Genomic DNA, 21,593 nt, shown 5'->3' with positions numbered 1-21,593 from the left:
TCCTCCGAGGCAGTGCATTCCGAATCCTGCCCATGCTCTGGGTGAATTTCTGCAGTGCATCTGGTAAATGTATGCACTGGTGCTGCTGAGAATCGGTGGGAAATGAGTGAAAGTTGAAATTTTGTGGATATGGTGCTAAATATGCTGCTTTGTCTTGGATAGTGTCAAGCTTCTTGAGTGTTGTTGGAGCTGCACCCATCCAGGCAAGTGGGGAATATTCCAACACACTCCTGACTTGTTCCTTTGTCAATGGTGCACAGACTTTGGGGAGTCAGGCAGTGAGTTACTAGCCTGTTCCTAGCAGGATTCCTCTGAACTTTGGCTACGTTTCTGGTCACTGTTTGTCTTCAGGCTATTACTGATGTTGTAGGTAATTGCTCTATCTGGACTCCAGTACCATCTCCTTCCTAGCCTCGCCCTCTGTTACTTGCCTGGTTGCCTGTATTTCACTGAAAGGGTCATTGGCGAACAGAGAGGAGATGGAAGCTCAGGTAATGTCTTTCCTTTGCCTGGCTTCCCTTAGTATTGACACCAGAGCTGAATGCAGAATATATCCCATCCCTTCTCAATCTTCTAATAATCAGGCTCAGTCTATCTAATCTCTCCTTATATGACAGATCTGCCATCCAAGCAACCTTGTTGCACACTCTCTATGGCAAGTCTGTCTTTTCTAAGGGACTCAGTACTCCATGTGTGACCTCACCAAAGCATTGTGCTGCATTGATCTAATCAGGATTGGACTACCTTGGATCTCTGTATAATGCAAGTCTAGCCAATGATCTCAGACTGAGGGATTTCCCCCAGGAGCAGTCACCATATTGTGCAGAACTGAACATTCAGTTTGAGTGTGAGAAACCTGATTCGAAAAGGCTGTGCTAAACATAAATAAGGGTAATTCCTAGGGATTAAAAATGTGTTGCTGGAAAAGCGCAGCAGGTCAGGCAGCATCAAAGGAGAAGGAGAATCGATGTTTTGGGCATTAGCCCGAAACATCGATTCTCCTTCTCATTTGATGCTGCCTGACCTGCTGCGCTTTTCCAGCAACACATTTTAAGCTCTGATCTCCAGCATCTGCAGTCCTCACTTTCTCCTAATTCCATAAGGATGAAGGATAAGTTGGATGGAGTGAACTGGAAAAGGAGTTTAGCAGAAAAGATGGTTGAGGAACAACTCAGACTTTCAAGAAAATACTTCATGGCTCACAACAAATTGTCCCACTGAGGAAGAAAGATTTTAGGAAGGGAATAAACCAACCATGGTTAACCAGGGACATGAGGAAACTATCCAATTAGAAGAAAAAGAACATACAATGTCTAGTATCAACAGACGAGATAACAAGTTCTTAGATAACAAGAAGGTTTATTGCGTGATGACAATAAGTCCAACCCCATTTAGTTAGGATGCTGGCTCAGACATTAAAGAGCTGCTCTCTCTGAAAGTTAAAGGACAAGTCCTTGTAGTCACCCACACACTGATGGGACATCAGCAGACTGAATGGAGTTACAGTAACATGAACATTAACCCCTTCAGAACCTTTGCATTAACCAGCTGTATAAATGTGTTAGAATGTAAATAAAAGAGATGTGCAGAAACTTACCAGAGTTCAACCAGCATCACTGTTAGATAAAGGCTAGTCTTCCTAATGTAGACCTAGCCACAAGTTCCCAAAGAAACAGCTATATATTTGAGTTATCTTTATGCGGTACACAAATCTCTTAGTGCCCCTCTCCATCTCACCATTATTAGTTTAATCTTTGATTCCTTTAAAATCATATAGCTGTGTATGTTCCATTCATGGATGACCCCTTGTATCTAGAAAACGCAGAAACTAGGAGTCAGAAGAGGCCATTCAGCCCTTTAACCCTACTCTAACATTCAATATGATCATGGCTGATCCTCTAGATCAGCATCATATTCCTGCTTTCTCTCCACACCCCTTGATGCCAGTAAACGTTTCTAAAAAAGACCAATCTCCACAGCCATCCATTCCGCAGCCACTGAGTGAAGTAGTGTTTCCTCATCTCAGTCTGGAATGGCCTCCTGGAGATTGTGAGACAGTGACTCATGGTTCCGGAGTCAAATCCCTGCACCAGCTCTTGGTCCAAATATTGTTAAAAGATCTGAATTCCAGAGGTGAAATGGAGTTGTTGCCCTTGACATCAAGGCTGCATTTGGCTGACTATGGCTTCAAGGGGCCTAAGCCGAGAGTGTGGTGCTGGAAAAGCACAGCAGATCAGGCAGCATCCGAGGAGCATGTTTCAGGTGTAAGCCTTTCATTAGTATTCAGCTTCACAATCAGTGACCTTCCCTCCATGCTGAAGTCAGCTGTTCCCCAATGAATGTACAGTGTTTAGCAATCCTCATGTACTGAAGCTGTCCATGTCCAAATACTGCAAGGCAAGGACAATATCAAGGCTAGGGCAGAAAACTGGCAGGTAACATTCACACCACACAAGTGCCAGGCAATGACCATTTCCAACATGAAAGAATTTATTTACCTCCCCTTCATGTTTAATGGATCACCATCACTGAATCCTCAATATCAACATCCTGGAGGTTACCATTGATTAGAAACTGAATTGGACTAGCCACGTAAATACTGCTGCCACATAAATACTACAGCTGGTCAGAACTCAGGCATCTGCAGGACATAGCTGCCTCTGCAAGGTGCTATTGATGCTGGTGCTATTGGCTGCTTCAATGTTGTTGATGTTAGGACACCTTTATGAGTGGCACAGTGGTTCAGTGGTTAGCACTGCTGCCTCACAGCACCAGGGACCCAGGTTCAATTCCTGCATTGGATGACACTCTGTGTGGAGTTTGCACATTTTCCCCGTGTCTGTGTGGGTTCCCTCTAGGTGCGCAAGTTTCCTCCCACAATCCAAAAGATATGCTGGCCAGGTGAATTCGCCAAGTTAAATTGCCGATAGTGTAAGGTGCGTTAGTCAAGGGTAAATGTAGGGTAGGGGAATGGGTCTGCGTGGGTACTCTTTGGTCGGTGTGAACTTGTTGGGTAGAACAGTCTGTTTCCATACTGTAGGGAATCTAATCAAAACCTGTCCTGTGGTTGTGGTTCTGTTCGCCGAGCTGGGAATTGGTGTTGCAGACGTTTCGTCCCCTGTCCAGGTGACATCCTCAGTGCTTGGGAGCTTCCTGTGAAGCGCTTCTGTGATCTTTCCTCCGGCATTTATAATGGCCTGTCCCTGCCGTTTCTGGTTGTCAGTTCCAGCTGTCCGCTGCAGTGGCTGGTATATTGGGTCCAGGTCGATGTGTTTGTTGATAGAATCTGTGGATGAGTGCCATGCCTCTTGGAATTCCCTGGCTGTTCTCTGTTTGGCTTGACCTATAATAGTAGTGTTGTCCCAATCGAACTCATGTTGCTTGTCATCCGCGTGTGTGGCTACTAAGGATAGCCGGTTGTGTTGTTTCATGGCTAGTTGGTGTTCATGGATACGGATCGTTAGCTGTCTTCCGGAAGCGGCAGAGACAAACCACTATAAATGCTGGAGGAAAGATCACAGAAGCGCTTCACAGGAGGCTCCCAAGCACTGAGGATGTCACCTAGACAGGGGACGAAACGTCTGCAACACAAATTCCCAGCTCAGCGAACTAAACCACAACAACGAGCACCCAAGCTACAAATCTTCTCACAAACTTTGAAGACCTACGGGCGAGAGACACTAAGACAAGCCAGGAAATGGGAATTCTGTGCCAACCGCCTAAGCGCCACATACGAACAACTCCGGTTCCTGCATGAATGCCGAAAGAATCGAATCCTTCCACCATGTGTCAGATACAGACCACCAGTCAACAACCCACAGGTCAGGGACACAGCCAGACAGAACGGATTCAGGATGATCCAGGTAATGATTACAGACGCACACAACAGACTACACAAATATAGACAAGAAATTGCACGCCAAAAATCGTTAATTTCAAAAAGCACCAATCAGGAATGGACCCGGACCATAAAACAGGCCGTCACCATAGGACAGAACAGGACCACACACCACAAAAAAATGGCACTAAAAGAAAAAATGGCCAAACTAACACACAACAGAGAGGACACCACAACACACTCCTGGGTTAGAAACCTCTCCCACAGACAGCTCACAGACATGGAAGGAACAATACTGGCCAAGGGACTCAACTACAATCACAGGGACGCCAAGACAGCAGACTTCCTAGCAGCACTAGAATGCACACTCAGGAACAATGGACTGACAGAAGAGACGCAACAAACAGTGAGACAAAGTATTGTACCTCTGATAACAAGGAAAAGACATAACCTCAACACCAAGGAGAGGGAAGCACTAAAATCACTAAGAAACGATAAGAACATAATCATACTACCAGCAGACAAAGGCAGAATGACGGTCATCCTGGACAAAGCAGAGGACATCGAGAAAGTGCAACAACTACTTGCAGTTACCAACACCTACCAAAAGAGAGAGTTTGACCCCACCCCACAGTTCACCAATAGGATAAACAACAACTGAGAAACCTGCAAAAAAACGGACAGATAACCAGGTTTGACCTACAGAGAATGAAACCTGAAAGCAAGACCACCCCCAGATTCTATGGACTACCTAAAGTGCACAAACCAGACATCCCACTCAGACCCATAGTATCACTACCAGGGACACCACCACACAAACTGGCTAAAGAACTACAACAGAAACTGAAACACCTGATCAGTGGATCCAGACACTCTATACAGTCAACACAGGAATTCTTGGACATCATCAGAAATATACATATAGACAAGGAAGAAACTATGGTCTCATTCGATGTAACGGCACTGTTCACCTCTATCGACAAAACCCTAGCCAGAGAAACAATAGCCAACCTGCTGGACATACAGAACAGACAACAGGACATTGAACCCATCAACAAAGACGGCATACTCAAACTACTGGATCTGTGCCTCACAACACACTTCACATTCAACAACCAAATATATGAACAAATCAATGGCACACCCATGGGCTCACCCATCTCTGGACTCATAGCAGAAGCGGTAATGCAAAGATTAGAACAGTTTTACCGCAAATTCAACCCAAACTCTGGGTCAGATATGTAGATGATGCCTTTATAATCATTAATAACACAGAAATAGAGAACACACACCGGATCATCAACGCCACACTCACAGGAATCAAATTCACTAGAGAGGAAGAAAATGACAACCAACTCCCATTCCTAGATGTGATGGTACAGAGAACACCGAACGGAGAATTCACCACAAAGGTATACAGGAAAGCCCCACACACAGACCAAGTCCTGAACTACGAAAGCAACCACCCTAACACACACAAAAGAAGTTGCATCAAAACACCGTTCAAAAGGGCCACAACACACTGCAGCACACCAGAACTGCAAAAAGAGGAAGAAGAACACCTATACAATGTATTCGCCAAAAACAGATACCCCCGCAATTTCATCCACAGATGCCTAAGGGAAAGACAACGGAACGAGGACATGCCACAACCCAAAGGACTAGACACACTACCATACATCAAAAACATTTCTGAACTGACAGCCAGACTACTGCGACCACTAGGACTCATAACAGCACACAAACCAACAGCCACTCTCAGACAACAACTCACCAGGACAAAGGACCCGATGCCCAGCATGAGCAAAACCAATGTAGTGTACAAAATCCCATGCAAGGACTGCACAAAACACTACATAGGACAAACAGGAAGACAGCTAACGATCTGCATCCATGAACACCAACTAGCCACGGAACGACACGACCAGCTATCCTTAGTAGCCACACACTCAGGTGACAAGCAACATGAGTTTGACTGGGATAACACTACTATTATAGGAAAAGCCAAACAGAGAACAGCCAGGGAATTCCTAGAGGCATGGCATTCATCCACAGGTTCAGATTCAATCAATAAGCACATCGACCTGGACCCAATATACCGACCACTGCAGCGGACAGCTGGAACTGACAACCGGAAGCGGCAGAGACAAACCACTATAAATGCTGAAGGAAACATCACAGAAGCACTTCACAGGAGGCTCCCAAGCACTGAGGATGTCACCTAGACAGGGGACAACACAAATTCCCAGCTCAGCGAACAGATCCACAACAACGAGCCCCTGAGCTACAAATCTTCTCACAAACTTTGAAAACCTGTCCTCCCAGCTGATGTGGAAAATCATTCCCAAACAAAGTTGCAAGTTCTTCTCAAGAGTCTTGAGGTGGTGTCTGTACATAGTTCCCGTTTCAGAGCCATATCAAAGAGTCGGAACGCTGACTGCCTTATACACAAGGATCTTGGTATCAGTATGGGTGTCATAGTCATCGAAGACTCTCATCCTTAGGCACCCAGCTCAAGGAAGGTACTCAAATGGGGGGTGGACAAAGGAAATTCAAAGATTCCCTGAAGATTTCTCTCACGAAATGCAACATAGATGTCAATGCGTGGGAGACCCTCATTCAGGAGGAACTGACTTTGATGAAATTCCTGTATGGAGGCATCCAATTCTTTGGGAGGAGTCACGATCGAGAGGAAGTATAGAAAAGCATCTGGAGGTAGGAATGACAATGATCTTGAGGCCAAGGACCAATCCCACATCCCGGATGCACCTGCCCAATGTGTGGATAGGAGATGGGGCTCTAGGATCAGGCTCATCGGCTACACAAGGCCCCACAGAACCCAGGACTAGTGACACAGAATTTTCTAGATTGACATTCTCAACAGTGAGTGACAATCTGAACAGTAAGTGATTGCTAACAATGACAAAAGTAGGTCAGGATTTAAGAACCCCACAGCAAGTAACTCACTTCCTGACTCCCCAAAGCCTCTCTGCCACCTACAAGGCACAAGTCAGGAGTTTGATGGAATACTCCCCATTTCTCTGGATCGGTGCAGTTCCAACACTCAAGAAGCTTGACACCATCTCAGATAATGCAGCCCACTTTATTTGAACCACATCCACAAATATACACTCACTCCACCACTGAATCGCAGTAATGGCAGTGTATACCATTCACAATGAAAATCTCTGCTGGAGACACTAAGGGAAGGTAATGGCCTACTGGTATTATCGCTGGACTGTTAATCCAGAGACTCAGGTAATATTCTGGGGACTTGGGTTCGACTGCCACTGTGGGGGATTCAGTTTGAAAAGATAAAATCTGGAAATAAGAGACAGTCAGGGCGCAGGGGTTAGTGTAGTGGTGGCCATCACTGAGGAGAAGGTGCTGAGGAAGCTGAAAGGTCTGAAGGTGGATAAATCACCCAGACTGGATGGACCATACCCTGGAGTTCTGAAGGAGATAGCTGAGGGGTTGTAGAGGCACTGGTGGTGATCTGTCAGGAATCACTAGAGTCAAGGAGGGTCCCAGAGGACTGGAAAATGGCTAATGTCACCACTGTTTAAAAAGGGAGGGAGGCTAAAGACAGGAAACTATAGGTCAGTTAGCTTGACCTCAGTCATTGGGAAGATTTTAGAGACCCATTATTATGATGACATTGTGGAGTATTTGTAAAATAACACAGCATTGTCAAGGGGAGGTCATGCTTGACAAATCTGTTAGAATTCTTTGAGGAGGTAACAAGCAAGTTAGACAAAGGACAGTCAGTGGACACGATCTATTTGGATTTCCAGAAGGCCCTTGACAAGGTGCTGTACTGGAAGCTGCTTAATAAGGTAAGAGCCCATGACGTTAGGGGCAAGGTATAGGCATGGATAGGAGATTGGCTGACTGTTCGAAAGCAGTGACTGGGGATAATAGGGTCTTTTTTAGAGTGGCAGCCAGTAACTAGTGGAGTTCCACAGGGGTCCATGTTGGGATCACAACTGTTCATTATATACATTATACATTAATGATCTAGATGAAGGAACTGAAGGCATTGAACGCTAAGCTTGTAGCTGACACAAAGATAGGTGGAGGGATACGTAGTGTTGAGGAAGCAGGGAGGCTGCAGAAGGACTTGGACAGGCTGGGAGAGTGGACAAAGAAGTGGCAGATGGAATACAATATAAGAAATTGTGAGGTTATGCACTTTGGTAGGAAGAATAGAGGTGTATAGTATTTTCCAATTGGGGAAGGCTTCTAGAACACAAAGGGACTTGGGAATCCTAGCTCAGGATTCTCTTAAGGTTAATATTCAAGTTCAGTTGGCAGTTAGGAAGGTAAATGCAATGTTAACATTCACTTCAAGAGGGCTAGAATATAAGAGCAGAGAAGTTCTGCTGAGGCTATAGAAAGCTATGTTCAGATAGTGTTTAGAATATTGTGAGCAGTTTAGGGTCCTGTATCCAAGGATGGATGTGCTGACGTTGGAGGAGGTCAAGAGGATGTTTACAAGAATGATCCTGGGGATGAAGAGTTCATTATATGAGGAGCAGTTGAGGACTCTGGGTCTGTACTTGATAGAATTTAGAAGGATGAGAGGGATCTGATTGAAACTTACAGAATACTGAGAGGCCAGGGTAGATTGGACATGGAGAAGATGTTTCCATTAGTAGGAGAGACAGGGACCTGAAGGCACAGCATTAGGGAGAAGGTAGGACAACGGGATTGAGAAAATTATCAGCCATGATCAAATGGCAGGACAGATTTGATGGGCTCAATGGCTTAATTCTGCTCCTATGTGTAATGATCTTCTGGTCTTATGGAATACAATATGGTCAAATGTAAGGTTATGCACTTTGACAAAAAGAATAAAGGAGTTGAATATTATTTAAATGGAGTAAGACTGCAGAATGCTTTGGGCTAGAGGGATTTGGTGGAGCTTGTTCATGAAGCAAAAAAAAACCTAGGATCTAAGTTCCACGGGTAACAGTGACGGCTTTCACTTCAAAGAGAATGAAATTTAAATGTAAGGAGGTTTTGCTAAAACCAAACAAGACACTCACAGGCCACACTGCAATACTGTGAACAGTTTTGCTTCCCCCCACAACACTTATTTAAGGAAGGACATGCTGACATTGGAGGCAGTCCAGAGAGGTTTCTGGATTTGGAGATATTTTCTCTTGAGGTCAATTTGGTTGGTCTTATACTCGTTGGAGTTGAGAAGAATGAGAGGTAACCTTACTGAAATATAAAAAATTCTTAGGTGACTTGACAGGATAGACACAGGGAGGTGGTTTCCCCTTGTGGGGGAGTCTATGAGCAGAGGGTAAAATTTCAAAGTGAAGGGTGTCCATTTAAAACAGAGATGCAGAGCGAGGTGCAAATCTGTGGAATTCTTTGTCACAGAGGGCTTTTGAGGCTGATTCATTCAGAATATTCAAAGCTGAGTTTGATTTTTAATCAGTACGGAGATCAAGGATTATGAGGAGAGGAATGAAATGGAGTTGAAGACAATGAGATTGATCATGATTTCATTGATTGGTAGCAACGTTGATGGGCTGAATGGCTGATGTCTGCCCCTTTGTGGTGTGCAGTATGACTTCCTTGGTCCTTCACTCAAACCCTCTTGAAGACAGTGAATCTTTGAGCTTGGATATCTGTAGAAACTCAGTCATTGAGAAATATGTTTCAGAGATTAAAAGGTCTCTAGACAATAATGATGCCAAAGGGGAAGGGAATAGTGTAGGAAAATAGCATAGGGGTAGATGATTAGCTGTGATCTATTAGGATGGATAAGGTTTGAGGGGCTTAATGGCCTCCTGCTCCTATGCTCCCATAGTCCATTGATGCCAATAAAATACTGACATGCGCAGTGTACAATATGTTAATGTGTTCTCACTGTCTCATGCTGCCTTGTAAGGCTGATTTCACCCCTGATAATTTATGACAATCATGTGATCAGCAGTGAACAAGTATAACGTGTGTCTGGGGCTTATTGACGGTGTGACTTGGCTCACTCCAGTCGGAGATTGGTTTCAAATTGCACACAAGGGATATTAGTCTGCAAACTGGAGCAAATATTAAAGGCTGAATTAAGATACAACATAACTAACTCAAGTTATTATTGGTTCACTCCATCCCTGCATCTGACCCAGCTTGGACTGATTTATACAGAGAAAGCTGTTCAGTAATCCCCACAGACAGGAACGATACCAGACACAATTGGTTCATTGACCGAATGCAGAGGAATTGGCAGTTATAGGTCCATGATATCTCCTTTCTCTAGTGAGACCTACTCCTGGATAATGTTTTACTCACCTTGTTCCAAAGTATGAGGGAGCGTCGTGCCATTGGAGAGTCAGTACTGAAGGATAGCCAAATTGAGGGAGTGCTGAACTGTCAGAAGGTCAGGACTGGGGAGTGCCACACTGTCAGAGGGTCCATAAAGATGGAGTGCTGTAGAATCAGTGGGTCACCACTGAGGGAGTGATGCACTGGTGACGATCAGCACTGAGGAGTCCCACAAAGTCAGAGGGTCAGCGTTGAGGGAGTGATGCACTGGTGACGATCAGCACTGAGGAGTCCCACAAAGTCAGAGGGTCAGCGCTGAGAGAGCACCACATTTTAGAAGCAAATTACTGCAGATGCTGGGATTTGTCCTGAACTCTGACCCATTGTGATTTCCAGCATTTTTTTTTTGTTTTCAGGGAATGCCACATTGTTGTGTTTCATACTCCGAGAGAAGTGTTCTGGGTGGAGGGAAAGACTGGAAAGGCAGTTCAATGGCTCCTGTCTACAGGTTTCGCCAAAATAATCTATTCGGCTTGTCGGAACTTGCTGTTCATTAGTTTCTTTCTTCTTGAAGTGTTTTCACCGGCTTGGATTAGGCACAGAGCGACTGGTTCATACTGATAAAGTCTGACTTCTTAGTTAAAGGCCACAGCTTACAGCAACTGCTGAGGGAAAGTAAATTGGCTTTCCATATATCTTATTGTAGATGGAGAAGAACAGTTCCTCCCTTTGAAGGAGAAGGCTTCTGGCTATATCATTCACACCCGCAAGCTCTTCAGCTACCTGGGAGCTAATCGTACCGCTGTTGGCAGGCAGAAAGACTTGGTCTTTGACAATTGGACATCACTGCACAGACCAATCAACCAGTTGTCGGGCCAATCTCACTTTGCCCATTCCCCCTGGTTCTAGTATATCAGCAACTAAACCTCCCTCACTGCTTGAACAAAGCACAGCCTAAATTATGTTTAAAATACAAGCCAATTACTTGATTTGAAAAAGTACAGCAATCCCTTCCACGAACCTTGGTTTTTAAAGAAATTCACAGTGGAATAAAGAAAGATTCAAAATGGAGGAACACTAAAATCATGTGTGTCTGATGGGGACTGACCAAGACCATTTAGGGCATTGAGCCTGTTTCAACATGAGATCACAGCTGATCATTATCTTTACTGCATTTAATCAACTCAGTTCCATAGCCTTCATTACCCTGATCTAACAAAATTGTGTCTCTCTGTTTTGAAATCTCTAGTTGTTCCCTGTGTTTTGGTCAATAGATTGATTTCCAAGGTCCTATGTGTCCAGTAGAATCACAGATTTATACAACATAGAATAGGCCCTTTGGCCTATCAAGTCTGTACTAGCATAACCACCACTAATCCCAATTTCCTGCACTTGTCCCATATCCTTCAACATGATGGTATTTCAAATATTTTGTAAAGGTTGTAAGTTTTCCTACTTCCACTACCTGCCCAGCCAGTGCATTCCGGATTCCCACCAGCTGCTGAGTCAAAATGTTTTTTTCCCAAATCCCCCCCTGAATCTCCTGCCCCTAACCCTAAAACTATGCCCTGTTGAGATTGACCCCTCAACCAAGAGGAACAGCTGCCCTCTATTCATCCTGATCATTCCCCTTATAACCAGATACAGCTCAATCATGTATCCTCTCAGTCTTCTCTTCTCTAAAGAAGGCAATCCAAGCCTGTCTAGTCTTTCCTATAACTCAATTACTCCAACCCAGGCAATATCCTGGTGAACCACCTCTGTATCCTCTCTAGTGCTATCACATCCTTCCAGTAGTGAGATGCATGCATTACGCCAGCTATGGACTAATCAATGCTCTGTACAACTCCAATATTGCTCCTTGCTCTTACACTCTATGCCATGACTGATGAAAGTAAATGTCCCATATACCTTCTTAACTCAGCAGCTGGTGGGAATCTGGAATGCACTGGCTGGGCTGGCAGTGGAGGCAGGAAAACTTACAACCTTTACAAAATACTTGAAATATCATCATGCATCATGATCTCCCTCTAAAGGGTACATGTTGGGGCTGTACTCTCCCCATCTCCTTTTTGAATGCCCCCATTGCTCCACTGTGGACTTACCCACAAGGAGCAGTTCCCAGTCTGCTATGTCCAGATCCTGCTTTATTTTAATAAAAACTGCCTTCCCCCAATCCAAGGGCGTCTTTTGTCGGCCATCCTTTTTTCCTTGTCCAGAACAAATTTGAACTGTACTGTGTTGTGGTCACTATTGCTAAAATATTCCCCCAATGCCGCATCGAACATGTATCCCACTTTTCTCCAGAACTAGGCCCAGCGCTGCACTGTCTCTTGTTGGGCCTTTTATATATTGATACAAAAAATTCCCTGGATACATTTCAAGAAATCTGGCCGCTCTTCACACTAAGACTATCCCAATTTATGTTGGGAAATTGAAGTCCCCTGGTAAAATAACCTGATTATTACTCTTACACACCTCTGTCAATTGCTCCTCTATTTCCTGCCGAGTCTTTCGGGAGGGGTCGGGGGTGGGGGGGGGGGGGGGGGGGGTCTATAATATACTCCCAGCAAAGTAGCTGTCCCCTTAATTTGAGGACCCTTCCAATATTAAGTTGGTTCTGCTATAAAGGGGTGTTTCCATTCTCATGCAATCCTGTGTGATAAGAAAATCGCATAATAGCAACGCCATTTAAACTAATGAGGCAAGAATCGCATTATAACCAACCCACGCTTTAAATGTTCACATTTTAAAAGCAGTGTTCCCAATTTGTCAATCATGTTATAGTGAATTTGCATTAACGCAACACGCATTATAGCAGAATGACCAGTATAATCTCTCCTTATTGCAGTAATTGACTTCTTAATTAATAGGAGAAAGTGAGAGCTGCAGATGCTGGAGATCAGAGCTGAAAAATGTGTTGCTGGAGAAGCACTACACCACCACCCTTTTTACACCCTCCTTTATCTCAAAGCCCAAAGATTCGACAGCTTGGAATGATGAGTTGCCTGTCCAGTCCTTCCCTCAATTATGTTTCTATGCTGGCAACAAATCATAGTCCCATGCGCCAATTCACACCAATAACTCAGTCTTACCTATTACATTCCCAGCCTTAAACTAACAACCATCCAGCCTTGCCTCACTCTCTTGACACTCAACACAGCTGAACTCACTGTGACTTGCATTGTTTGCTGTATCATGATGTGAGTCAAAATTAGGTAGCACCATCCTCATGACCTGTCCCTCCTGTCAATCATATCTGCTCCATCCTCCTCTCTGACCTATCACCTTCATCTCCACCTCCATCCACCTATTGCTCTCTTAGCTACCTTCTCCTCAGCCCCACTCCCCTCCTATTTATCTCTCCACCCTGGAGGCTCCCCGCTTCATTCCTCTTGAAGGGCTTTTGCCCAAAAAGTCAATTTTCCTGCTCCTCGGATGCTGCCTGACCTGCTGTGCTTTTCCAGCACCACTCTAATCTTGATTCTGATCTCCAGCATCTGCAGTCCTCAATTTCGCCCCGTAACAAGATGTGACTCTGTTTAATTGATATTCTGTGTCCCCTCCCCCTGCCAGACTAGTTTAAACTCCTCCCAACAGCACTAGTAAACCTACCTGCAAGGACGTTGGTCCCAGTGATCCGGGTGTAGACAGTCCCATGTGTACATATCCCACTTTCGTCAAAAATGGTCCCAGTGATCCAGGAATCTAAAACCCTCCCTCTTGCACCGACTCTAGAACCACACACTATTTTGCTGTTTCTAAACTTGCAAGCATGTGGCACTGGGAGTAGTCAATTCAGGTCCTGCTTTTTAACCTACTGCCTAGCTCTCTCCATTCTTGATGAAAAACCTCATTCCTCACTTTGCCCATATCATTGGTACCACTATGTACCATGACCTCTAACTTATCACCTTCCCCTTTTCAGGATGCCCTGTAGCTGTTCAGTGACATCCCTGATCTTGGCATCAGGGAGGGCAACACAACATCCTCGAGTCACGTCTTCAGCTGCGGAAATGTCTGTTTTCTCCCTGGATTAACAATTGCCGTATTACTGCTCTTTGTCTCTTCTTCCTCACCTTCAGCACCCACCCCACCCTGCAGCCCCACAGTCACACCACCTGTGGTGCTAGAAGCTTTGCCTCTATCTGCACTCCACAGAGTCCACCCTTATCAGCTTCCAAAATGGAATACCAGTTTTGAGTGGGACCCCCAAGTGACTCCTGCACTATCTGCCTATTCCTTTTGGACTGTTTGGTGGTACACATTCCCTTCTTTCTTCTGGTCTGTTGAGCTGTGATGTGACCACCTCTCCAACCATGTTATCCAGGTAACTCCCAGCCTCGCTGATGTGCTGCAGCATCTCCAACCACTGCTCATGCTCCGAGATCTGGATCTCCAGCTTCTACAGCTGGGAACACTTCCTGTACCCATCGTCATCTAGGACATGGGCAGCATCTAGGACTCCCCCACGTGACAGACTACATATTTGCCCCTCTATTTCCTGATGAGTCTTTGGGGGCCTATAATACACTCCCAGCAAAGTAGCTGTCCCCTTAATATTCCTAAGTTCTACTCACAAAGCTTCATTTGAGGACCCTTCCAATATAAAGTCGGTTCTGCTACAAAGGGGTGTTTCCATTCTCATGCAATCCCATGTGATAAGAAAATTGCTTGGCTGGTCTCTTAAACTTACAATTAACACGTTAGACTAGAATTATTAGTCTTAGCGAGTTTTGAAAGATTTGTAACTCAGGTTGAGGTTCTGGATGTAGGTTTGCTCACTTAGCTCAGCGAGCAAGCCTACACCCATTATTAGTCTTATTTTATTAGACTTCCTACTCTATTACTACGGTTCAGAGGTCCTTTCTAAAGTCACCCATGAATGATTTGGCTCTGATGATAAATTTCTGCTGCATTTTGTTAACTCTTGTACCAGAGAAAATAAATTTTGTTTGAGATAATTAAATAATTCAGTCAGCACAACACACACCTCACTCCTTCATCTACTATACACACACGATATGGACTGTACAACCTGGCTCCATAATTTATTCCTGTTAGCTCCACAGTATTCCGGTAGAACTCTTCAGTCATTAGGTAAAGAAATCTCTCCTGAATTCCTTTCTGGATTTATTCATGACTATCTCCTGTTTAAGGCCTTCGGATTTTTAAGTTAATACAATTCCATACAATCCGAAAGACTCTGTCAGGCTACCTCATAGCCACTGCTTTTCTGGAGAAAGGAGCCCTCAACCTGTTTGGTCTTTTTAGCAAATGCATTTATATTCCCTAGATGCAGTTTCTCTGTCAATGAGCTTGCCCCCGAATTAGCATTTGTCTTGTAGTCTCTGCTCCCGTTGTGACCTTACCTTTGGATTATGTCTGAAGTGCTTTTCTTACAAGCTGCCTGTCAGAACAAGCTTTACGTCCAGTACTCCGTTCTCCTTGGTGCCTGCTGTGTGAATCAATTCAGTTCTCCCAATAACCCCGAGCTGATTTCTCCTGTCTGTCTGTCAGTCAGTCACTCAATCATTGTGTCCCCAAATCATGGTCCCTGTTGCAGGCACCTCCAGAACAATTCTGGTGTGTCTGTGAAACAATAGATTTTTCAACTCTGACTGTGTGTGTAAAACAGGATTCAAGTGAATACCTTTCAAGGGATGGTTACATCCTGCATGATTGGACTGTTTGTATATTTTAATGAGAAGCATTGTAAAAATGAGACACAATCGTGTACTGCTTTTCCCAGGTTTGACCTTGGGGCACGGTTAAATCACCAAGTTCTTGGCACTTGCCTTGTGCGACCATACAGATCTGAACGGCAGCTGCTGTAAACACATTAGTCCATTCATTGACAGGAACCAGGACTTAATCCAGGTCTCATGACCCTGATCCAAAACCTGCCATTCAGAGCAGGCCGTGCTTACAGATTTCTGAACTCTAAGCTCTGAAATTCTCCCGAAACGTCTCTTTCTTTCTAATTTTGTAAGATGCTGTTTAAAACAAACCTTTTCTGTCCATACTTTTTGGACTCCTGTTGTAATATCTACGTATGTCACTCAGTGTCAAGTTTTGTCTGATGCAGTGTCAGGTTTCTGTACCTTTACAGAATGCGATATGTGTGTGTGTTGCTGTTGTCTAAGCCATGGCCCATTAAGGACAGGCAGAATCTGCTGAAAAAGATCTATATTAATGAATTTTAATTTACCTGTATATCGAGATAACTTGCACCTTAAAATCCATCTCTCATTGTGTTTATGAGACACTGAGATAGAAATATAGAAACTAGAAGCAGGAGTAGGCCATTCTGCCCATCAAGCCTGATCTGTCACTCAGAGTGATCATGGCTGAACCTCTATCTCAATGCCATATTCCTGCTTTCTCTCCAAACCCCTTGATTCTTTTAAAACTTAACAAAAAGATCTGACTCTTTCTTGATGATATTCAATGATTTGGTGTCCGCAGTCTCCTGTGTGAGAGATTTCTACAGATTCACTGCCTTTGAGTGAAGAAATCTTTCCTCATCTCAGTCCGAAATGGTCTGTCCTGTATCCTGAGACTGTGTCCCCAGTCCTAGACTTCCCAACCAGAGAAACATCCTGCCTGCATCTGGTCTGTCTAGACCTGTTAGAATTTTACACCTTTCAACCAAGTCATTCCTCTAAACTCAGGTGAATACAGGCTCAGTTGTTGTAAACTCTCCTCACGGGACAGTCTTGCCATCCCTAGTATCAGCCAAGTGAACCTCCACTGCAGTCACTCTGTGGTGAGTAAATCCTTCCTGAGATAGGGTGATCAAAACTACTTGCAATACCCCAGGTATAGTCTTTGGGGTTGTTTTCATTGGAGAAAAGAAGGTTTAGGGGTGACTTGATAGAGGTGTACAAGATGATTAGGGGTTTAGATAGGGTCGACAGTGAGAATCTTTTTCCACGTATGCAGTCAGCTATTACAAGGGGGCATAGCTTTAAATTAAGGGGGGGTAGGTATAGGACAGATGTTAGGGGTAGGTTCTTCACTCAGCGAGTCGTGAGTTCATGGAATGCCCTGCCAGTAGCAGTGGTGGACTCTCCCTCATTATGGGCATTTAAGCAGGCATTGGATAGGCATATGGAGGATAGTGGGCTAGTATAGGTTAGGTGGGCTTGGATCGGCGCAACATCGAGGGCCGAAGGGCCTGTACTGCACTGTATTCTTCTATGTTCTATGTTCTATGTTCTATGTTACCAGGACATATGTTACCAGGAAGAAAGGGATTAGGAGAGCTAAGAGAGGGCATGAAAAATCGTTGGCGGATAGGATCAAGGATAACCCCAAGGCATTTTATGCGTATGTGAGAAACCTGAGAATGCCCATAATGAGGGAGAGTCCACCACTGCTACTGGCAGGGCATTCCATGAACTCACGACTTGCTGAGTGAAGAACCTACCCCTAACATCTGTCCTATACCTACCCCCCCTTAATTTAAAGCTATGCCCCCTTGTAATAGCTGACTGCATACGTGGAAAAAGATTCTCACTGTCGACCCTATCTAAACCCCTAATCATCTTGTACACCTCTATCAAGTCACCCCTAAACCTTCTTTTCTCCAATGAAAACAACCCCAAAGACTATACCTGGGGTATTGCAAGTAGTTTTGATCACCCTATCTCAGGAAGGATCCGATCAAGGACAGTAGTGGGAGACTGTGTATTGAGTCGGAAGAGATAGGAGAGGTCTTGAACAAGTACTTCTCTTCAGTATTTACAAACGAGAGGGACCGTATTGTAGAAGAGGAGAGTGTGAAATGGACTGGTAAGCTAGAAGAGATACCTGTTAGGAAGGAAGATGTGTTGGACATTTTGAACAACTTGAGGATAGACAAGTCCCCCGGGCCTGACGGGATATATCCTAGGATTATGTGGGAAGCAAGAGAGGAAATTGCAGTACCGTTGGCAATGATCTTCTCGTCTTCACTGGCAACGGGGGTGGTACCAGGGGACTGGAGAGTAGCGAATGTTGTGCCCCTGTTCAAAAAAGGGAATAGGGATAACCCCGGGAATTACAGGCCTGTTAGTCTTACTTCTGTGGTAGGCAAAGTAATGGAAAGGGTACTGAGGGATAGGATTTATGAGTATCTGGAAAGACACTGCTTGATTAGGGACAGCCAGCACGGATTTGTGAAGGGTAGGTCTTGCCTTACAAGTCTTATTGAATTCTTCGAGGAGGTGACCAAGCATGTGGATGAGGGAAGAGCAGTGGATGTAGTATACATGGATTTTAGTAAGGCATTTGATAAGGTTCCCCATGGTAGGCTTATGCGGAAAGTCAGGAGGCATGGGATAGAGGGAAATTTGGCCAATTGGATAGAAAACTGGCTAACCGGTCGAAGGCAGAGAGTGGTGGTAGATGGTAAATATTCAGCCTGGAGCCCAGTTACAAGTGGAGTTCCGCAGGGATCAGTTCTGGGTCCTCTGCTGTTTGTAGTTTTTATTAATGACTTAGATGAGGGAGTCGAAGGGTGGGTCAGTAAATTTGCAGATGATACGAAGATAGGTGGAGTTGTGGACAGTGAGGAGGGCTGTTGTCGGCTGCAGAGGGACTTAGATATGATGCAGAGCTGGGCTGAGGAGCGGCAGATGGAGTTCAACCCTGCCAAGTGTGAGGTTGTCCATTTTGGAAGAACAAATAAGAATGCGGAATACAGGGTTAATGGTAGGGTTCTAAGTCAGGTGGAGGAACAGAGGGATCTTGGGGTCTATGTACATAGATCTTTGAAGGTTGCCACTCAGGTGGATAGAGTTTGTAAGAAGGCCTATGGAGTATTATCGTTCATTAGCAGAGGGATTGAATTCAAGAGTCGTGAAGTGATGTTGCAGCTGTACAGGACTTTGGTTAGGCCACAGTTGGAGTACAGTGTGCAGTTCTGGTCGCCTCACTTTAGGAAAGATGTGGAAGCTTTGGAGAGGGTGCAGAGAAGATTTACCAGGATGTTGCCTGGAATGGAGAGGAAGTCGTACGAGGATAGGTTGAGAGTTCTCGGCCTTTTCTCGTTGGAACGGCGAAGGATGAGGGGTGACTTGATAGAGGTTTATAAGATGATCAGAGGAATAGATAGAGTAGACAGTCAGAAACTTTTTCCCTGGGTACAACAGAGTGTTACAAGGGGACATAAATTTAAGGTGAAGGGTGGAAGGTATAGGGGAGATGTCAGGGGTGGGTTCTTTACCCAGAGAGTGGTGGGGGCATGGAATGCGCTGCCCGTGGGAGTGGTAGAGTCGGAATCATTGGCGACCTTTAAGCGGCATTTGGATAGGTACATGGATGGGTACTTAATCTAGGTTAGAAGTTCGGCACAACATCGTGGGCCGAAGGGCCTGTTCTGTACTGTATTGTTCTATGTTCTATGTTCTATGTTCTATGACCCGGTATAACTGCAGTAAGACATTCTGCTTCTGAACTCAAATCCTCCTGCAATGCAGACTAATATACCATTTGCCGGTACCAGCTTGTGTACTGTGATTTAATGTACACAAGGACATCCAGATCCCTTTGTTGTGGGATCCCAACAGATCACCATTTAAATAACACTCTTCCTTTCTGTTTTAACACTGAGTCTGGGACAGCATGATGGCTCAATGGTTAGGACCGCTGCCTCACAGCGCTAGGGGTTTGATTCCACCCTCGGGTGACTGAGTGGAGTGTGCACATTCTCCCCATGTCTGTGTCGGATTCCTCCAGGTGCTCCGATTTCCTCTCAAAGCTGTGCAAGTTAGGTGGTTTTTGAATGGCTAAATTGTCATTCCAAACCACCCTGTGCACCAGCCTGTCCTGCAGGAACCTCCAAATCCCCACACACAGTACGGCGAGGATTTCACCCCCTAAATCCTGTCGACTGTGCTTATGCTTCTTCAGGCATAAGCCCTGAAGAAGGGCTTATGCCCGAAACGTCGATTCTCCTGTTCCTTGGATGCTGCCTGACCTGCTGCACTTTTCCAGCAACACATTTTCAGCTCTGATCTCCAGCATCTGCAGCCCTCACTTTCTCTCAATGGCGAAATTGTCCATTGCGTCCCTGGGATTTTGTGGTTAGCCGTGGGAAATTCAGGTTTATGGGTTGAGTCTGAGTGAGATGCTGTTCAGAGGGTTGGTAAGGACTCAATAGGCAGAATGGCCTGCTTCCACACCATAGGGATTCTATGATAACTTCATATTTACCCACAGTGTACTGCATCTGCCAGGTGTTTGCCCACTCACTCAAATCATCTAAATTTCCTTGAAATCTCCTTGCATCATCCTCACAATCCAACCCAGTTTTTATCATCAAAGGGTATTAACACTCCTTGATTTCTCCTGTATTCTGTCCTGTCTTCACTAGAAGATAAAGTTTCTCTCTATCACCAGCAACAGCTCCTTCAATCATCTTAAACAACTCAATTACATTAGATTACATTACATTACAATGTGGAAACAGGCCCTTCGGCCCAACAAGTCCACACCGACCCGCCGAAGCGCAACCCACCCATACCCCTACATTTACCCCTTACCTAACACTACGGGCAATTTAGCATGGCCAATTCACCTGACCCTGCACATCTTTGGACTGTGGGAGGAAACCGGAGCACCCGGAGGAAACCCACGCAGACACGGGGAGAATGTGCAAACTCCACACAGTCAGTCGCCTGAGGCGGGAATTGAACCCGGGTCTCTGGCACTGTGAGGCAACAGTGCTAACCACTGTGCCACTGTCCCACCGTGGGCGGCACGGTGGCACAGTGGTTAGCACTGCTGCCTCACAGCGCCTGAGACCCGGGTTCAATTCCCGCCTCAGGCGACTGACTGTGTGGAGTTTGCACGTTCTCCCCGTGTCTGCGTGGGTTTCCTCCGGGTGCTCCGGTTTCCTCCCACAGTCCAAAAGATGTGCAGGGTCAGGTGAATTGGCCATGCTAAATTGCCCGTAGTGTTAGGTAAGGGGTAAATGTAGGGGTATTGGTGGGTTCGCTTCGGCGGGTCGGTGTGGACTTGTTGGGCCGAAGGGCCTGTTTCCACACTGTAATGTAATCTAATCTAATCTAATTGAATCAGACCTTAATCTTCTACATTCAGAAGAACACAGAAGCCTGATAAATGCAACTGTCTTTGTAATTTATCATATTATACTCCGTTATTCTGTTGAATCTGTGTTGTGTGCTTTCCAAGGATAATATATCTCTCAGAGCTATGCAGAAATAAATGTGGAACTACAGCTGGAGCATAAATGTTATTCGTGGATCTTCACGGACGAACCTCATGACAATAATAAAATGAAAAAATTACAGCTGCTGGAAAGCTGAAGTTAAAACAGAAAGTGCTGGAGGAACTCAGCAAGTCTGACAGCATCTGTCGGGAGAGGGACAGAAGGATGCATCTGTTGGTTCGTCAGTTTTATCAAGGGATTCTCACCACTGCGCTCAGTGAGGGATCTTACCCTATCTTACCAAACTAAATATCCTACTCT

General features: G+C 45.0%; 1 protein-coding gene across 1 annotated transcript in view; it reads left to right on the top strand.

The window, feature by feature from the left end:
• The window catches only part of rims4 (regulating synaptic membrane exocytosis 4), a 131,824-nt gene that overhangs the window by 59,263 nt on the left and 50,968 nt on the right, over nucleotides 1-21,593 (top strand). The window lies entirely within an intron of this gene.

This window comes from Chiloscyllium plagiosum, unplaced genomic scaffold, assembly GCF_037043375.1.
Source record: "Chiloscyllium plagiosum isolate Xiang-an unplaced genomic scaffold, Cpla_swu_hap1 HiC_scaffold_15, whole genome shotgun sequence".
In the NCBI taxonomy this organism is placed as follows: domain Eukaryota; kingdom Metazoa; phylum Chordata; class Chondrichthyes; order Orectolobiformes; family Hemiscylliidae; genus Chiloscyllium; species Chiloscyllium plagiosum.
Note: the sequence above shows the minus strand (reverse complement) of the source record. Positions and strands in the feature narration are given on the sequence as shown.